The following is an 18,281-nucleotide window of genomic DNA, read 5'->3' on the forward strand; positions in this document are numbered from 1 at the left end:
AACACAATACACCATATAAACTAAAGCAAACACAAAAACAACATGATCACATCAATAAAGGTGGAAAAGGCACTTGATAAGGTACAGCACCCATTAAGAACAATCTAACAATAGCCAGGGCGGGGGGGGGGGGGACAGTGGGAAGAGGGGATTACAGGAACTACTATAAAGGACACATGGACAAAACCAAGGGGGAGGGTGTAGGTGGGGGAGGGAGGTGGGTTCACCTGGGGTGGGGTGGAGGGATGGGGAGAAAAGGCATACAACTGTAATTGAATAACAATAAAAATTAAAAAAAAAACCCTCAGCAAAGTGGGAATAGAGGGAGCATTCCTCAACATAATAAAGGTCATATATGAGAGACCTATAGCCAACATCATACTCAATGGACAAAAACTTAGAGCTTTCCCACTAAGATCAGGAACAAGACAAGGATGCCCTCTCTCACCACTCCTATTCAACATAGTATTGGAAGTCCTACCCACAGCAATCAGACAAGAAAAAGCAATAAAAGGCATCCAAATTGGAAAGGAGGAAATGAAACTGTCACTGTTTGCAGACGACATGATAGTGTACATGGAAAATCCTATAGACTCCACCAAAAAACTACTCGACCTATTAAATGAATTTGGCAAAACAGCTGGATACAAAGTCAATACTCAGAAATCAAAGGCATTCCTGTAGACCAACAACGAAACTGCAGAAACAGATATCAGGAAAAAAATCCCATTTGATATAGCAACAAGAAAAATAAAGGACCTAGGAATAAACCTAACCAAGGAGGTAAAAGACCTATACTCAGAAAACTACACAACACTGAAGAAAGAAATTAAGGAAGACACAAACAAATGGAAGCATGTACCATGCTCATGGATTGGAAGAATTAACATCATCAAAATGGCCATACTACCCAAAGCGATTTATAGATTCAATGCAATCCCTATTACAGTACCCATGACATATTTCACAGATATAGAACAAACATTTCAGAAATTTATATGGAACCATAAACAATCCAGAATAGCTACAGCAATTTTGAGAAAGAAGAACAAAGCAGGAGGGATCATAATACCTGATATCAAACTGTATTACAAGGCCACTGTAATCAAAACAGCCTGGTACTGGCATAAAAACAGGCACATAGACCAATGGCCCAGAAATAAATCCAAGTCTTTACGGTCCATTAATATTTGACAAAGGAGGCAGGAGCATAAAATGGAGCAAAAATAGACTCTTCACCAAATGGTGTTGGGAGATCTGGACAGCTACGTGCAAAAAAATGAAACTCGATCACCAACTTACGCCATACACAAAAATAAATTCAAGGTGGGTAAAAGACAAAATATAACTCATAACACCATAAAAGTCCTGGAGGAAAACATTGGCAGGAAAATCTCAGACATTCCACACAGCAACATCCTCACAGACACGTCCCCTAAAGCAAGGGACATAAAGGAAAGAATAAACAAATGGGACCTCATCAAAAAAAAAGCTTCTGCATGGATAAAGAAATAGCGCCAAATTACAAAGAGAACCAACAGTATGGGAAAACACACTTGGCAATGATACCTCAGACAAGGGCCTGATCTCCAAAATATATAAAGAACTCACAGGACTCCACTCCAGGAAGACAAACAACCCAATTAAAAAATGGGCAAAGGACTTGGACACTTCTCCAAGGAAGACATACAGAGGGCCCAGAGACATATGAAAAGATGTTCAGCATCACTAGCCATCAGAGAGATGCAAATTAAAACCACAATGAGGTACCATCTCACACCAGTCAGAGTGGCCAACATAAACAAATCCACAAACAAATGTTGGAGAGGATGTGGAGAAAAGGGAACCCTATTGCACTGTTGGTGGGAATGCATAGCGGCGCAGCCACTGTGGAAAACAGTATGGAATTTCCTCAGAAAATTAAAAATGGAACTGCCCTTTGACCCAGCAATTCTGCTATTGGGATTATACCCTAAGAACCCTGAAACACCAATCCAAAAGAACCTGTGCACCCCAATGTTCATAGCAGCACAATTTACAATAGCCAAGTACTGGAAGCAACCGAAGTGCCCATCAGCAAACGAGTGGATCAAAAAACGATGGTACATTTACACAATGGAATTCTATGCAGCAGAGAGAAAGAAGGAGCTTATACCCTTTGCAACAGCATGGATGGAACTGGAGAGCATTATGCTAAGTGAAATAAGCCAGGCAGTGAGGGGCAAATACCATATGATCTCACCTTTAACTGGAACATAATCAACAGAAGAAAAAAGCAAACAACATATAGTCAGAGACATTTAAGAACAATCTAACAATAGCCACAGGGGAGTGTGGAGGAGACAGGGGGGAGAGGGGATTACAGGAACTACTATAAAGGACACATGGACAAAATCAAGGGGGAGAGTGAAGGTGGGGAAGGGAGGTGGGTTCACCTGAGGTGGGGTGGAGGGATGGAGAGAAAAGGCATACAACTGTAATTGAGTAACAATAAAAATTAAAAACAAATAATAATGGACCTGTCTTATGACCTTATATATTGAGAATATATTGGAAGAAACCCAAAACACTCATTTGAAAGAATACATGCACCCCTATATTCTTTGCAGCATTGTTTACAATAGGTAGGATATGGGAGCAACCCTAGTGCCCATGAGTGAATGAGTGGATAAAAAAGCTATGTTACATTTACATAATGGAATATGACTTGGCCATAAAAAAGAATGAAATCTTACCTTTTGCAACTGCTTGGATGGACCAAGAGATATTATGTTAAGTGAAATAAGTCATAGAAAAACAAATACGATATCATTTAACTTACATGTGGAATCTAAAGAACAAAATAAACAAAATAGAAATACACTCAGATACAGAGAAGGGGCTGACAGTTGTTAGAGGGGAGGTAAGTTGGGAGGCTGGGTGAAAAAGGTGAAGGGATTAAGAAACACAAATTGGGTCCTGACTGGTGTGGCTCAGTGGGTTGAGCACTGGCCTGAGAACCAAAACATCACTGGTTCAATTGCCAGTCAGGGCACATGCCTTGGTTGTGGGCCAGGCCCCCAGTTGGGGTGCATGCAAGAGGCAACCAATCAATGTATCTCTCACACACGGATGCCTCTCCCCCTCTCTTTCTCCCTTCCTTCCTCGCTCTCTAAAAATAAATAAATCTTTTTTTTTAAAAAAAAAGAATGAGCTTAAAAAAAAAGAAGTACAAATTGGTAGTACAGAATAGTTACAGAGAGGTACAGCTTGAGGAATATAGTCAATAATATTGTAATATCTATGTATGGGGCTAGTGGGCATTTGAAAGATTGGGGAGGGGACAGTTTGTAAAGTACGTGGTTTTCTAACCACTATGCTGTACATCTGAAACAAATGCAGAATAATATTGAATGTGAATAAATAAATAGGTTGGAATTCCTGTCCTGTCCCTTACTAGCTATTTTGCGTTAACCTCTCCAGTTCCTTCATATGTAAAGAAAGTACTATAAAACACTCCTGAATCACAGAACTGTTCCGGAGGATGCCTGGCATAGCGTTGGTTCTTCTTTTCTTCTCTTTTTCTCTTCTTTCTTCTTTCTCTGTGTCTCTGTCTCTCCCTTATTCTCTTCTTTCATTCTCTCTTATTACACTCCCTCTCACACTCCTTCCTCCCTCTTTCTCTCCATTCTTTCTTTCTTTCCCGAGCAGAGACACCAGGTTTGTGGGAACCCACTCCCATCCTGCCTAGGTTCTCTGCTTCCCGCAGCCGCCGGTGCCTCCTTCCTTTCATTGTATGGGCAGTCGGGTCTAGGGATGCTTGAAACCTGCCAGACGGTATCAAGTAACCCCCAACGCTTTTCTGAGTGGAAGTGGAGAGAGAAGGAGGGAGGGAGGGTGAGGAGGGGGAGAGAGAGAGAGACGGACACGCGATCCTCGCTCCCCTCACTCTCCTCAGCTTCCTGCAGCGCCAGCTGCTCTGCACCCTTTAGCATCAGCCCCTTTTCTTGGTCCGGGAAGGCTAGCCGAGCCCGCAGCCGACTCGTGGGGGCTGAGGGCGACCCCTCCTTTCCTCCTGTTCCCCCTCCTCTTTCTCCCCTCCCCATGCAATGACTGGGCCGGAACGGCGGAGGCTCATTGGCAGCGGCAGCACCAGCCGGGAGACACTGCGGGCGGGGAAAGCTAGGGAAAGAGGAGCCCACAACCGGGGTTGACAGCGAGAAGAGGCAGGCAGGACGGAAGGACGGAAGGATGCTAGGAAGGCAGCCCAGGGCACAGCTGTAACTAAGGATCAAAGCGAGGACGCGTGGATGCGGGTGAGACCAGAAGCCCCGGCCCGGCATGCTGCAGGCTCTGTCTGCCAAGCAAGCCCGGGAGTCGGGCTGCTGGGCTCAAGCATTGAGCAGGAGCCCTGTCAGAGAAGGAGAGGAGGAGGAGGAAGGCAGCTACTTGGGAAGGCGCGGAGCGGTGAGGAGTTGCAGAGCTGGCGCAGGGCCAGGCCCCGGGTGCGGCGCGCCCAGCCGCACAGACAATAAAGTAGCGGTCTACAGCCCCCAACGGCCGGAGAGAGGTGGCAGCAGCGAAGGTAGGTGGGAGACGCCCCGGATGCCCGGAGTGAGCTGCAAAGGGCGCGACCGTGAGACTGGGACACAGCAGGGGCTCCCCTTGCTCCCAGGACGCAGTGCGCATCCTTGGAGGTGTGGGTCCTAGGCTCCCGCAAGCAGGAAACCCCGCCCCTCGGCTTGGGGGCTGTTTGCGAATCCACTGGAGTCCCCGGGGAGCTTGGCGTGGTGGTTTGGTCTCTTTCGTGGACTGGAGACAGGAAGTTTGGTGGTTTCGAGGCGTTGGCGCTGGTGATTTGTAAATGCGCCACCAGGGACCATGTGCTTTGGTGGCCGCGCGTTCGTGGGAGGTGGGGAGAAATGCTGATGAATCCCAGATCCTACTGCTCAGAGATACTTTCAAAACCAAGTGAATAGAGTGGAGTAAAATCCCTTGCACTAGCAGAGGACTCTAAGGGTTTGTTTTGGCTGCCCTTTTACCTAATGGGTGTGTCTGATCCTAGCCGCTCCCACGTTGGACAAGCTGTGTGCCTGTGGATCGCACTCTCTCTTTTCTGGAGTATTTCACTTTTCACTTTCATCTGGAGAGGGGAAAAAACAAAGTATTTTGAGAAATACTATTTGATTTGGACTAGGATATAAACGCTTCCTTTGCACTGAATGTCCCGTGCTCTGAACGATAGATACTACTGATCAGTGGCTGGTCTTGTTCCCCAAAACGGTGAGGATGTGTATTAAATCTTCTTGGGTCTGAGAAAGCCTCCCCAGGAGGAGGTCTCTCTGCTCTCCTTTGTGTGGCCTCTTCCTTCCAGATGTAAAAGTGTTGGGCTGGGCTCTCCTGGGTGGGGTAATCATTATTCTGAACATTCCTGCGATCTGCTAGGACTTGTAAACAGACCAAAGCCAGCTCGTCTGAACTTTGCTAACCGACTTGGTCTGTTTGCTGGTGCGCAGGCAGCTGTGTCTGGAAGGTGGCCCCTTAGGGAAGAAAGACTCAGATTGCTGACAGCAGCAATCTCTCCGGAAAGCTGGGTGATCCTTCAACGTTAACTCGCATTTGCCCCAGAAGTTTAACCACCAATTCCTGGAGGATGTGTACACAATTTTAGCGCAATCCCTACCATGGTGTTTTGTGTCCTAAAGACAATGGACCTGTCGTACGTCCAAATTAAACGTCTGAAGGGGAAGAAAAGTAGCTTCGTCAGACTAAACCCTGCCATGCGGCCCCTGCACGCGCCACACAGACTGTTGAGAATGGTGGGTGCTCACTGTGTGTCCGGCACCCCAAGAGGCACTCATGGAGACGTAAACTGAGCCCTGGAGGGAGATTAAGTCACCCTCGCTGTAAGTAGTCTGGGGTTTGCATGAGATCTGATTCCAGGATCTTAACCACGACAATGCCTCTAAAAGAGATGTGCTGTAGCGGCATGAGTGAAGATAAAAAATAATAATTATTATGGTAATGACAACAACGATAACCACCTCATATGTGTTTTTCATAAGATTAATAGAGTTACTGGCCTGAGGTAGGCATTCAGTGTATATTTTGGTCTCTAAATTTAATGTCACAAACTAGGTGATAGATATTTGGTGCTTCCATGATTGTCTCTTCTTTTTTTGTATGTCTGAAAATTTTGCAATAAAAAGTAATGCATACATACACTAACTTGCACACAACACACATGCACACACATTTGGAGCAGTGCTTACATTACTTAAGAGAGCCAAAAATTTCAGACGATTCTAAAGACTTCTTGGACAAGAGAGTTTTATCACTTATTTATGACATATGAAAGTATTAATCAAACACTTTATGCATTTGAACATTATCATGATGGAAATGAAGAAATCTACCTAAAACAACATTATAGTAAGGTTTGATTTTCATTATTACTGAAAAGTTCTCAGAAGTCACTTCTTCTGAATGTGCAACTGATTTTCTGAAGCTTCATTCTGTTCTGAAATTAACAAATTTCCATCTTAGTGGCAGGAAAGTTAATGGGCTTCTCAAAGAGGCAGACAACTTCCATCGAATTTAACAATCTGGAAAGTGTGGAAGGAGTTAACTTCACAGCCACTCTGTAGTGTCAGAGCAGCCCCAGTTTTCTCAGTACTGTTTACTTTTCCTGGCCTCTATTTCCAGCATGACTGAGAACTCTGGTTCACCATTTGATTCACAGATTTAATCAAGACTCTGTAGTGCTTTTGAGCATACACACATACAAAAGGAAGTTTGGCTAACTGGTAATACAAATAAGATCCATGGAAAACAGTTAAAAACTGCCCTGACTCTGTTATCTGGCTTGTGGTATTGTCCAGAATTTCAGAAACTCTTCATAGTTATCTTACATTACACACATAGGGCAGGCTTGGGGCTTACACTGCAAAGGCTGTCCTTCCCTCCCCACTTTCTCCCTATTCTTTCCTTCCATTCTCTCTCGATTCCACCCCCAGAAATCTGATCTTATCATGAAGGCACTATTTTTACATACTCAACAGTGCTGTGGTTCACTGAAATTACTCTTTAACTTTCAAATAAATAAATCATGTAATTCAGCTCATCAGTAAGACTTATATGTCTCTTTCCTCATTTATACAAGGCGGGGCAAAACTAGCTTTACAGTTGTGAGTATGAGAAATGCAGAGTTTATTCTTGTATTATATCTATTAATTATTGTATTATTTTCTACATGAACAACTGTAAACCTACTTTAAAAAATATATTTTATTGATTATGCTATTATAGTTGTCCCAATTTTTCCCCTTATGCCCCCCTCCACCAGGTACCTTCATTCCCTCCAGCAATTCTCCCACCTTAGTTCAAGTCCATGGATTATGGACATAAGTTCTTTGGCTTCCCAATGTCCTATACTGTTCTTAACATCCCTGTCTATTTTGTACTTACCAGTTTTTACTTCTTAATCTGAGCTCCTTTTCCTCCTACTAAAAACCCTCCAAATGATCTCCATGTCTATAATTCTATTCTTGTTCTGCATGTTTGCTTAGTTTTTTTAGATTCAGTTGTTGACAGTTGTGTATTAATTGCTATTTTAATGTTTATTGTTTTGACTTTCTTTTTCTCATATAATTCTCTTTAACAGTTCATATAATAATGGCTTCATGATGATAAACTCCTTTAGTTTTACCTTGTCTGGGAAGTACTTTACCTGCCCTTCAGTTCTAAATGATAGCTTTGCTGGATAGAGCAATCTAGGTTGTAGGCCCTTGCTTTTCACCACTTGGAATACTTCTTGCCAGTCCCTTCTAGCCTGCAAAGTTTCTTTTGAGAAATCAGCTGATAGTCTTATGGGAACTCCCCTGTAGGTAACTGTCTGTTTTTCTCTTGCTGCTTTTAAGATTATCTCTTTATCTTTAACCTTTAGCATTTTAATTTTGATGTGTCTTGGTGTGGTCCTCTTTGTGTCCATCTTGTTTGGGACTCTCTGTGCTTCCTGGACTTCTGTGTCCATTTCCTTCATCAAATTAGGGAAGTTTTCTTTCATTATTTTTTCAAATAAGTTTCCAATTTCTTGCTTTTCCTCTTCTCTTTCTGGCACATTTGACGATGTTCCAGAGACTCCTTAGCCTATCCTCATTTTTTGAATTCTTTTTTCTTCTTACAGTTCTGATTGAATGCTTTTTTTCTTCCTTATATTCCAGATCTTTGATTTGATTCTTAGCTTCATCCTCTCCACTGCTGGATCCCTAGATTTTTCTTCATTTTACTTAATGTAACCTTCATTTCTGCCTGGGTCTTTTTTATGCTGTTGAAGTACCCAATGAGTTCCTTGAGCATCCTGATAACCAGTGTTTTGAACTCTGTACCTGATAGGTTGCTTATCTATATTTTGTTTAGTTCTTTTTCTGGAGTTTTATTCTGTTCTTTTATTTGGGCCATATTTCTTTGTCTTCTCATTTTGGCAGCCTCCCTGTGTTTCTTTCTGTGTGTTAGGTAGTGCTGCTTTGACTTGCTATGGCCTATTGTAGAAAAGGATACCTGTAAGTTGTATGGGGCCGAGCCTTAGGTAATCACCACAGTAGGCAACCCATGTCACCACTTCATGGCTTTATGTGGGGGAGGGTTCTGAGAGTGGACAGTGCCGCTGCCTCACCTCTGGAGTTTGTTTTGCCTGGAAGGAAACTGTCTTCCAGCAGTCATCCTGATGCCAGTCACTTAAATTCTTCCCATATGCCACCTGTGTCCTTCCACCTATTGCCCTGCTGCTATAGCCCAGAGGGAGTGAGTCTGCATAAGTCCTAATTTCATTGTGGGCCCTTTAAGAGGAGACTCCTGAGAATCTCACAGTTTCTTCTGCTGCAACTACCCACACTGGTTTTTACAGCCAGAAGTAATGGGGTCTTATCTTCTAGGCATTGGAAGCCTGGGCTAGGATCACTTGCTTCTGAGGTATCCCTCCAATTCTTATCTACCACACATGGATGTGGACCACCTGTTCTGCACCTCCACACCTCTCCACACCACTCAACATCTCTGCACCTCTCTTCACATCTCCATGTCTCTGCCCCTCTTACTCATCTGGATGAATGTGGTTTTTAAAAATCCTTGGTTGGTGAACTTCCATACAACTCAATTTTCTGACAATTTTGGGTGATATTTGTTTTGTAGTCTAGTTGAATTTTTTGCTGTAGTTGTGTAAGGAGGTGAGGCATGTTTACCTATGCTTCCATTTGACTAGAAGTCAAAAGAAAGGTCTGCAAACCTACTTATGCCCCACCTTGCTTATGTCTCTCTTTTTAGACATGGTGTATATTTTGTTGTAGAAGGTTCTTATCTTTTTTTTTTGTAATTCATTTATTTCTAGGTCATTAGGTTTTTTTCTCCTTTTGTGGTAAACATGTGACCTGAGCAGTCAAGGAGAACTGGTATGATAGCAATTTTCTGTTGTTAGATACTTGATTTAGGGACAAAACCTTCTATTTTCCTCAATAACCAATTGAATAAAATTATTATGTCATTTCTTATCTCATTCTTCCTGGTTGAATTAATGTTTAACATAATCTTATAAAGCAGTGTTTTGCAAAATGAAGGTCATGAAATCAATTTAGTGGGCTGTAACCACTATTTTTTTCAAAGAGCATAACATCACAGAAAATATCAACATCATATGTTAGTAAGGGTTCTATAGTTTTCATGAAACTTTGAGTCAGTTCTATATCTGGGTTGCAGTTAAAATGTAATTTTAAATGTGAGCTGATATGATGTCAAAAAGTTTGAAAGCTAGTGCCACACAGTGCATTTTTATGTGATAAACACCCAATTTAAATAGAATTAAGATTTTTTTTATATATACAACTCACTGAAAGGTGCATAGGTAGGAATGGCTTCAAGAGCATCTTGCTCAAGGCTGAACAATGACTTCAGGATCTGATATCTAGTATTTCATCTTCAGCTCTGCCTTTTTCTTTCTTCCTCTATGTATTGGGTTCCTTGTTGGGGGGCAAGATGACTGTAGCCATTGCTGGTTTACACAATTTCAGGTTCAAGTACAACAAAAGAGAATAAATCTCCACTTCTCCTGTTGTTGAACTGTAAGTCTCAAAATCAATTCAGATTAGCCCAATTGGCTTGGCTGGAGGAAACCCCTGTGTCCCAGGGTTGGAATTCCAACCAGACATGTGGAGTGTAGACACCTGAAGGCTGGACCTCCAATGAATACATTACTTGTAAAGGGGGGAATGAAGGCTGAGGACATCAAGTAAGTGTTCACTGCAATGTACCAGTGCCTAACTCATTGTGTTTTGACTTCTGTCCTCCTTGATGTCCAAAATAATGGAGGATGAGCAGAATTAATTCAGACAAATAGGTGATCAATAGGACTTCTCTTTTATGTAAGGAAATCTTTAGCTGTCACTTTTCACCTGGTCCGTGTCACAACTTATGATATCAAAATGCAGAGCATGTCAGTAGTTGTAATTTCCAATGACACCAAGGGAAACAGCACAGATGCACTGATTAAAAACCCGCTACAGACCATAAACCTCTTATAAAGGATGGTTATGTTCCTTGTATGTGCAAATCTTGGAAGGCATTTATTTTTATCAAAGGGTTGTGCTAATATGAGAAAAGTAGTTAAGTGGTGTCTTGAAGTGAATTATTTGAAGAATATACCTCCTTAAGGCCACAGGCCAGTGATCGCTCTGCTCTGCTACTCATCAGTCTGAGACATTCATTTATGTCTATGTCACTTTGCCCTTGAGATGGTGCTGCTTTTAATTGTTTTCTGTCACTCCATGTACAGTTATCAAGTGGAAGAGGGGGCCCTAACTGTGTACGACTGAGGATGATGCTCATTCATTATCCACAGCAGAAGTGACCTAGAAGTAGGTAATCATGCTGGCTTATCCTGGTCAAATCTGGTCCATGTCTGTGTCTCCAGTTTGGTTGATAAATTATTTGGTCACCTCACCTATGTAGGCTGTTTTAGGAGCACTGACCAAGAGTATTTTTACTGGATTAAATTATAAAAACTCCTTTTACCAGGTAAGATTAAATGATAATATTTAAGGATGCATACTACTGTGGTAAAAGTATAAAGGAAAGCAAGAAAGTCAATACCAAGAAGATCAGAATAGTGTAGTGGTTCTCAACCAAGGGTGATTTTGCCTCTAGGAGACACCTGTCAATGTCTACAGAAATGACTGTGAGAGGGTGTTGCTGGAACCTAGTGGGTGGAGGCCTGAGAGCCTGGTAAACATCCTGCAATGCACAGGATGGTCCCCACAGCAACAAATCACCCAGCCCAGAGATATCCAAGATGGTGGCAGCATAGGTGGAAGCTACACCACCTCTTCCCAGGACCAAACTGGAATTACAACTAAGTTATAGAGCTATCAACCTGAATAACCAACTGAAGAATAGCTGAAGACAAGTCTTATAACAAAGGATTTACAGAAGAAGCCACATCAAGACTGGCAGAGATGCAAAAAGGCCAGCCCTGCTCCCACAGGCAGCAACTGAAGTTCTGGAGGAATTTCTCAGCTGTGGGGAATTCCTTCAGTCAGTGTGGGGTCTAAACCCCAAGCAGCACTCCTGGGCCCACAGCACCAGAGCCTGGAAGAAGTACTCATATAACATGTGGCTGTGAAAAGCAGTGGGGTTTCTGATTGCCATGAAGAGACAGGAGTCATCTAGAAATTAAGGGACTCTCTTAAAGGGCCAATGTTCACAGCCACTCACCCTGGGCTCTGGTAGACAGAGGGCAGAACAGGCTAGAGTCACATGAGGAAAGTCTGGGGTGTGTGGCTCTGGGTAGAGAGCTGAGGGGACAACCACTGGGACCTCCTGTGCTGAGTCACCTACTGCAGCACAGATGTCATCTTTCTTGGGCCCCTCCCATCAGCTGGGGGCAGGGAGTGAACCAATAGCCCTGCTCTCTAAATTCCTTTTTGCCCCACCCTGAGGAGCATCTGCCCAGCTAAGGAGTCACTGGCCTAGGCTGGAGTACAAAGTCAGTGGCTTTGGGCAGACTCAATGGGTATCAATGGCTGAGTTGTGTAGCTGATGGGTGGGGACCATTCCCTCCACCTTCTCGTGATCCTGACTGGCGTCTCCTCCTCATTGTAGATTGCTTGTCCTACTTTCCGAGATCCTGGTGGCCCCACCCTCTTGACTCTTGGTGGCTCTACCCCATTGAGGTTTGGGTAGAATCTTGGACAGTCCGAGCTGTGTGGCTCTGGGGCAGGGACCACACTTCCAATGTCCCCCAAACCTGACCTCCACCTCTCTCTTGCTTGACTTCCAGTGGCTCCTACCTGCTAAGATCATGGTCCTGGCTGAATCTTGGACAAACTTAGTTGTGTGGTTCTAGGTCGGGGGAATTTTTTTCCTTACATGCCTGACTGTTACAGAGCCTTTCTTTCTTATGGCCAAATATTGATCTGTTTGAACCTGATAAACTCTGCTGGCCTTACCTGGACAACTCCCTGAGACCCCACCCCACCACAAAAGTGTACTAGCACCCAGAAGGTGGCAGCTAGACTTGGTATACCCTAGGATATTTGCTGAGTGGCCTCATTCCCAGCACTGGCACCAAGATTGAATATATATGTATCTGGATACATATATGTCTTATATATCTGGAGAAAACATCACGCCTCTATCTGGCAACTGACTGAGAAACTATTGCATGCAACTCAACTATCACCAGAAGCTCTTTCAGTGACAAAACCTAACAGGCAGCTGGCAGGTGGAGGCAGGAAGACATGGACATCCAGGTTAATAGGGAATGTGGTGACATTTCCCTGGGTTCAGTGCTGGTAAAAGTGAGCCTTGGTGTGTACCTTGCTTCATCCTGCACACACTGAGGACCAGAAGAGACAGCCACAAACTGTGAATTGCTTTGGACCTCCAAGAGGGTTGCCCAGGCCAGTCACACACAGCTTCTGAAATTAACCTTGCAACAGACTCCCTCCCAAGAGACCTCAGAACCAGCACACCCAGTGGCCAGCCTCAGAAAACATCAGAGCAGGATCCAACTAGGATCACAAGTGGCATATCCAAAGAGAGATCTTGGCAGGCATCAGACACTACTGAGGCAAATTCTGCTGTGTGCGGTCAACATCTGCACAGCAGCTCATACACTGTGGTCAGGGATGATCCTCACAGCCGGCCTGAAGGTTGACCCACACACAAATGGGCCAAAAGCAATTAAGACTCAATTACAACAGAGGGGCCCGCATACCCACACAAGGGACATTACTGGAGCACCCATTGCAGGTAATCAAGGAAAATGTGTCATGGAGTCCTACAGGACACCTACTACATAAGGCCACCCTGCCAAGACTGGAAGTTATAGCAGGTATACCCAATGAATGGAAACAAGCACAAAGAGGCAGCCAAAATAGGGAGACAAAGAAACAAAAGAAATGCCCCAAATGAAAGAACAGGAAAAATCTCCAAAGAAAGAACTAAATGAAGTGGAGTCAAGCAATTTACTAGATATAGAATTCAAAACAGTGGTTATAGGAATGCTCAAGGAACTTAGGAGAAGAATGGATGAAATCAATAAGAACTAAATGAGAGAGATAGTACACATAAAAAAAGACATAGAAACCATAAAAAAGAGTGAGTCAGAAATGAAGAATATACACTAGAAGGAATAAACAGTAGGTTGGATGAAGCAGAGGATCAGATCAGTGATTTGGAATGTCAGGTAGAAAAAAATCACGCAATCAGAGCAGCAAAAAGAAAAAAAGAATGTGTAAAAATGAAGATAGTTTAAAGGACTTCGGGGACAACAAGAACTGTAACAACATCTGCATTATAGAGGTACCAAAGGAGAAGAGAGACAACAAGGGATCATGAACCTATTAGAAGAAGTGACTGAAAACTTCCCTAAACAGGTGAAGGAAAAACACACACAAGTTCAGGGAGCACAGAGAATCCCAAACAAGATGAACCCAAGCAGGACTGCACCAACACAAATTATAATTGAAATGGCAAAAGTGAAAGACAAAAAAGAAAATCTTAAACGCAGCAAGACAAAGACAGTTATCTACAAGGGAGCTCCCATTAGACTGTCAACAGATTTCTCAAGAAAAACATTACAGACCAGAAGGGATTGGCATGAAATATTTAAAATGATGAAAAGCAAGGACCTACAACCAAGACTATATTACCCACCAAGGGTATCATTTAAATTTGAAGGAGAAATAAAGAGCTTCCCAGACCAAAAAAAAAAAAAAAAAGTAAAGGAGTTTGATATTACCAAACCAGTATTCCAAAAAATGTTAAAGGGTCTTATTTAAAAAGAAAAGGAAGAAAAAGCAGGAATAGGAGGAGAAGATGGAGAAAAGAGAAAAATAGTTATAAAGAATAAAATGGCAATAAATATGTACCTATCAATAATCACTTTAAATTTAATGCTTTAAATACTCTAATCAAAAGGAATAGGGTAGCTGAATGGATAAGAAAACAAGACCCATCATTGTGCTGCCCAGAAGAGACTCACATCAGGATGAAAGACAAACACAGAAAAAAGTAAAGGGATAGAAAAAATATTTCATGCAAATGGAAATGAAAAAAAAAGCTGGAGTAGCAATACTTGTATCAGATAAAATAGACTTTAAAACAAAGGCTATAGTAAGAAACACAGGACACTACATAATGATAAAGGGAGCAATCCAACAAGACAATATAACCCTTGTAAACATTAATGAACTCAACATAGGAGCATCTAAATATATACAGCAGATATTGATGGACATAAGAGGTGAGATCAACAGTAATACAATCATAGTAGGGGAATTTAACACCACACTGACATCAATGGATAGATCTTTTAGGCAGAATTTCACAACAAGGAAACAGTGGCCTTAAATGACACACTAGATCAGACGTATTCAATTGATATTTTCTGAGCATTTCTCCAAGAGCAGCAGAATATACATTCTTTTCAAGTGTACATGGAACATTTTCTAGGACAGAACACATGTTAGGACACAAAACAAGTCTCAATAAATTTAAAAAGATTAAAATTATATCAAGCATCTACTCTGACCATAATGGTATGAAACTAGAAATCAATCACAAGGAAAAAAAACCCTGAAAAACACACAAAGACATGGAAGCTTAATAACATGTTAGTAAACAATGAATGGGTCAACAATGAGATCAAGGAAGAAATCAAAAGATACTTTGAAAATGAAAATGAGAGCAACAACCCAAAATCTATGGGATGCAGCAAAAGCAGTACTAAGAGGGAAATTCTTAGCATTACAAGTCTACCTCAAAACAAGAAAAGTCTCAAACAAACAATCTAACTTTACAATTAAAGGAGCTAGAAAAAAAAAAAGCCCAAAATGAGTAGAAGAAAATAATAAAGATCAGAGAAAAAAAATGAAGTAGAGTCTTAAAAACAAAGTAAAACATCAGTGAAACCAAGCACTGGTTCTTTGAAAAGATAAAAAGGATTGACAAATGTTAATGAGACTCATCAAGAAAAAAAGAGAAAGGACCCAAATAAATAAACCCAAAAATGAAAGAGAAGTAACAACTGACACCAAAGAAATACAAAGATTGTAAGAAAATATCATGAAAAACATATGCCTAGAAGTTGAACAGTCTGTATGAAATGGATGAATTCCTAGAAACATACAATCTTCTAAAACTGAATCAGGAGGAATCAGAGAATCCAATAGACAGATTACAACTACTGAAATTGAAGAAGTAATTAAAAAAAAAATCCCAACTAACAAAAGCCCTTGCACTGGATGGCTTAACAGAGAATTTTACCAACATTCACTGAATAACTAATACTTATCCTTCTCAAACTATTCCAGAAAGTTCAAGGGGAGGGAAGACTCCCAAGCTCATTATATGACACTAGCAGTATCCTAATTCCAAAAACCAGATAAAGACACTACAAAGAGAGAGTTATAGGTCAATATCCCCGAAGAACACAGATGCTAAAATCCTCAACAAAATATTAGCAAACCAAATACAGCAATATATCAAAAAGATCACACACCGTGATCAAGTGGGATTTATATTTGGGGATGCAAGGTTGGTACAATATCTACAAATCAATAAAACATGACATACCACATAAGCAAAATGAAGGATAAAAATCACATGATTATATCAATACATGCAGAAAAAGCATTTGATACAATCCACCACCCATTTCTGATAAAAAAAAAAAAACTCTCAGAAAAGTGGGAATAGAGGGAACATAACTCAACATAAAAAAGGCCACATGTGATAAAACCACAGTCAACTTCATTCTCAATGGGCAAACACTACAAGCATTTTTATTAAAATCAGGAACAAGACAGAGATATCTGCTTTCACCACTTTTATTCATCATAGTACTGGAATTCTTAGCCACACCAATCAGACAGGAAGAGAAATAAAAGGCATCCCAATTGGAAAGGAAGAAGTAACTCTCATTATTTGCAGATGACATAATATTGCATATAAAGAACTGTAGAGATTCCACCAAAAAAAAATCCTTGAACTAACATAGGAATTCAGTTAAGTAGCAGGAATCAAAATAAATACCCAGAACACATGGACAAAATCAAGGGGGAGGGTGTAGGTGGGGGAGGGAGGTGGGTTTGGCTGGGGTAGGGTGGAGGGGTGGGGAGAAAATGCAGACAACTGTAATTGAATAACAATAAATTTTTTAAAAAATAAATAAATACTCAGAAATCAGTTGCATTTTTATAAAGTAATAATGAACTACCAGAAAGGGAAACTAAGAACACAACCTCATTTACCATTGCATCAGAGAAAAATACGTACAAATAAACTTAACCAAGGATATAAAAGACCTGTACTCAGAAAATTAAAAAATACTGAGGAAAGAAATTGAAGATACAAATAAGTGGAAGCATATACCACGTTTATAGATAGGAAGAATTAACATCATTAAAATGTCCACAGTACCCAAAGCAATCTATAAATTTAATGCAATCCCTATTAAAATAACAATGGTGGTGATTAACAGCTTCTGGCTAAGATGGAGGCATAGGTAGATAATGCTTTGCTTCCTCGCACAACCAAAATAAGGATAACAACCAATTTAAAAACAAAAATCAACCAGAACTGTGAAAAATTGAATGGGATGGAAATCCAACAAACAAAGAGTTAAAGATACATTCATCCAGACTGGTAGGAGGGGCAGAGACAGGCATCCTGGGTGGAGACGACACGAGACAAGGTGGCAGCTGGCAGACTGGGGCGGGCCAGATGGTGGCTAGCAGGCCAGGCAGTCCCACATTCGTGTGTGGATACAAAAGGAAGAACAACTGGGGAGCAAGACAGACTGCATAACCCAGGGTTCCAGTGCAGGAAACTAAAGCTTCAAAACCTCTGGTGGTAAAAATCTGTGGGGGTTGTGGTGGTGAGAGAAACTCCCAGTCTCACAGGAGAGTCTGTTGGAGGAGACCACAGGGATCCTAGAACATACACAAGCCCACCCACAGGGGAATCAACACCTGAATGAGCACAGTCTGCTTGTGGGAAGTGAGGGAAGTGACTGAAAGTGGAGTGAGAGCTGAGCAAGCGATATTGTTCCCTCTTTGACTCCTCCCCAACCCACAGTGCCACAACACAGCATATGTGGGTTGCCCTACCCTGGAAAATACCTAAGGCTCTACCCATTACAATGTAACCGGTGCACCAAGACAAAGCAATATGGCTCAAATGAAAGAACAGACCAAAATTCCAGAAAAAATACAACTAAGTGATTAAGAGATATTCAACTTATCAGATGCAGAATTCAAAACACTGGTAATCAGGATGCTCACAGAAATGACTGAGTATGGTCTCAAAATAGAGGAAGAAATGAAGGCTATGCAAAGTGAAATAAAGGAAAATGTACAGGGAGCCAACAGTGAAGGGAAGGAAACTGGGACTCAAATCAACAGTTTGGACCAGAAGGAAGAAATAAACATCCACTGGAACAGAATGGAGAAACAAGAATTCAAAAAAATAAGGAAAGGCTTAAGAACCTCTGGCACAATTTTAAACATCCCATCGTTCGAATCATAGGGGTGCCAGAAGGAGAAGAGGAAAAGCAAGAAATTGAACTTATTTGAACAAATAATGGAGGAAAACTTCCCCAATCTGGCAAAGGAAATAGAGTTCCAGGAAGTCCAGGAAGCCCACAGAGTCCCAACGAGATTGGACCCAAGGAAGTGCACACCAAGGCACATCATAATTACATTACCCAAGATTAATGATAAGGACAGAATCTTAAAAACAGGAAGAGAAAA

General features: G+C 41.7%; 1 protein-coding gene across 3 annotated transcripts in view; it reads left to right on the forward strand.

The window, feature by feature from the left end:
* Window positions 1–4,044: 4,044 nt before the first annotated feature.
* FRMD4B (FERM domain containing 4B) overlaps window positions 4,045–18,281 on the forward strand; it is a 428,456-nt gene continuing 414,219 nt past the window's right edge. For 2 of the 3 annotated variants that reach the window (XM_045192106.3, XM_053929250.2), the window contains exon 1: window positions 4,045–4,564. The gene's annotated coding sequence lies outside the window, so the exon portion shown is untranslated. Of the gene's footprint in view, window positions 4,565–5,643; window positions 5,886–18,281 lie in introns of those variants that run through there. The other variant, XM_053929249.2, reaches the window with a different exon arrangement.

The sequence above is a fragment of the Desmodus rotundus genome, chromosome 8, assembly GCF_022682495.2.
Source record: "Desmodus rotundus isolate HL8 chromosome 8, HLdesRot8A.1, whole genome shotgun sequence".
Lineage (NCBI taxonomy): Eukaryota > Metazoa > Chordata > Mammalia > Chiroptera > Phyllostomidae > Desmodus > Desmodus rotundus.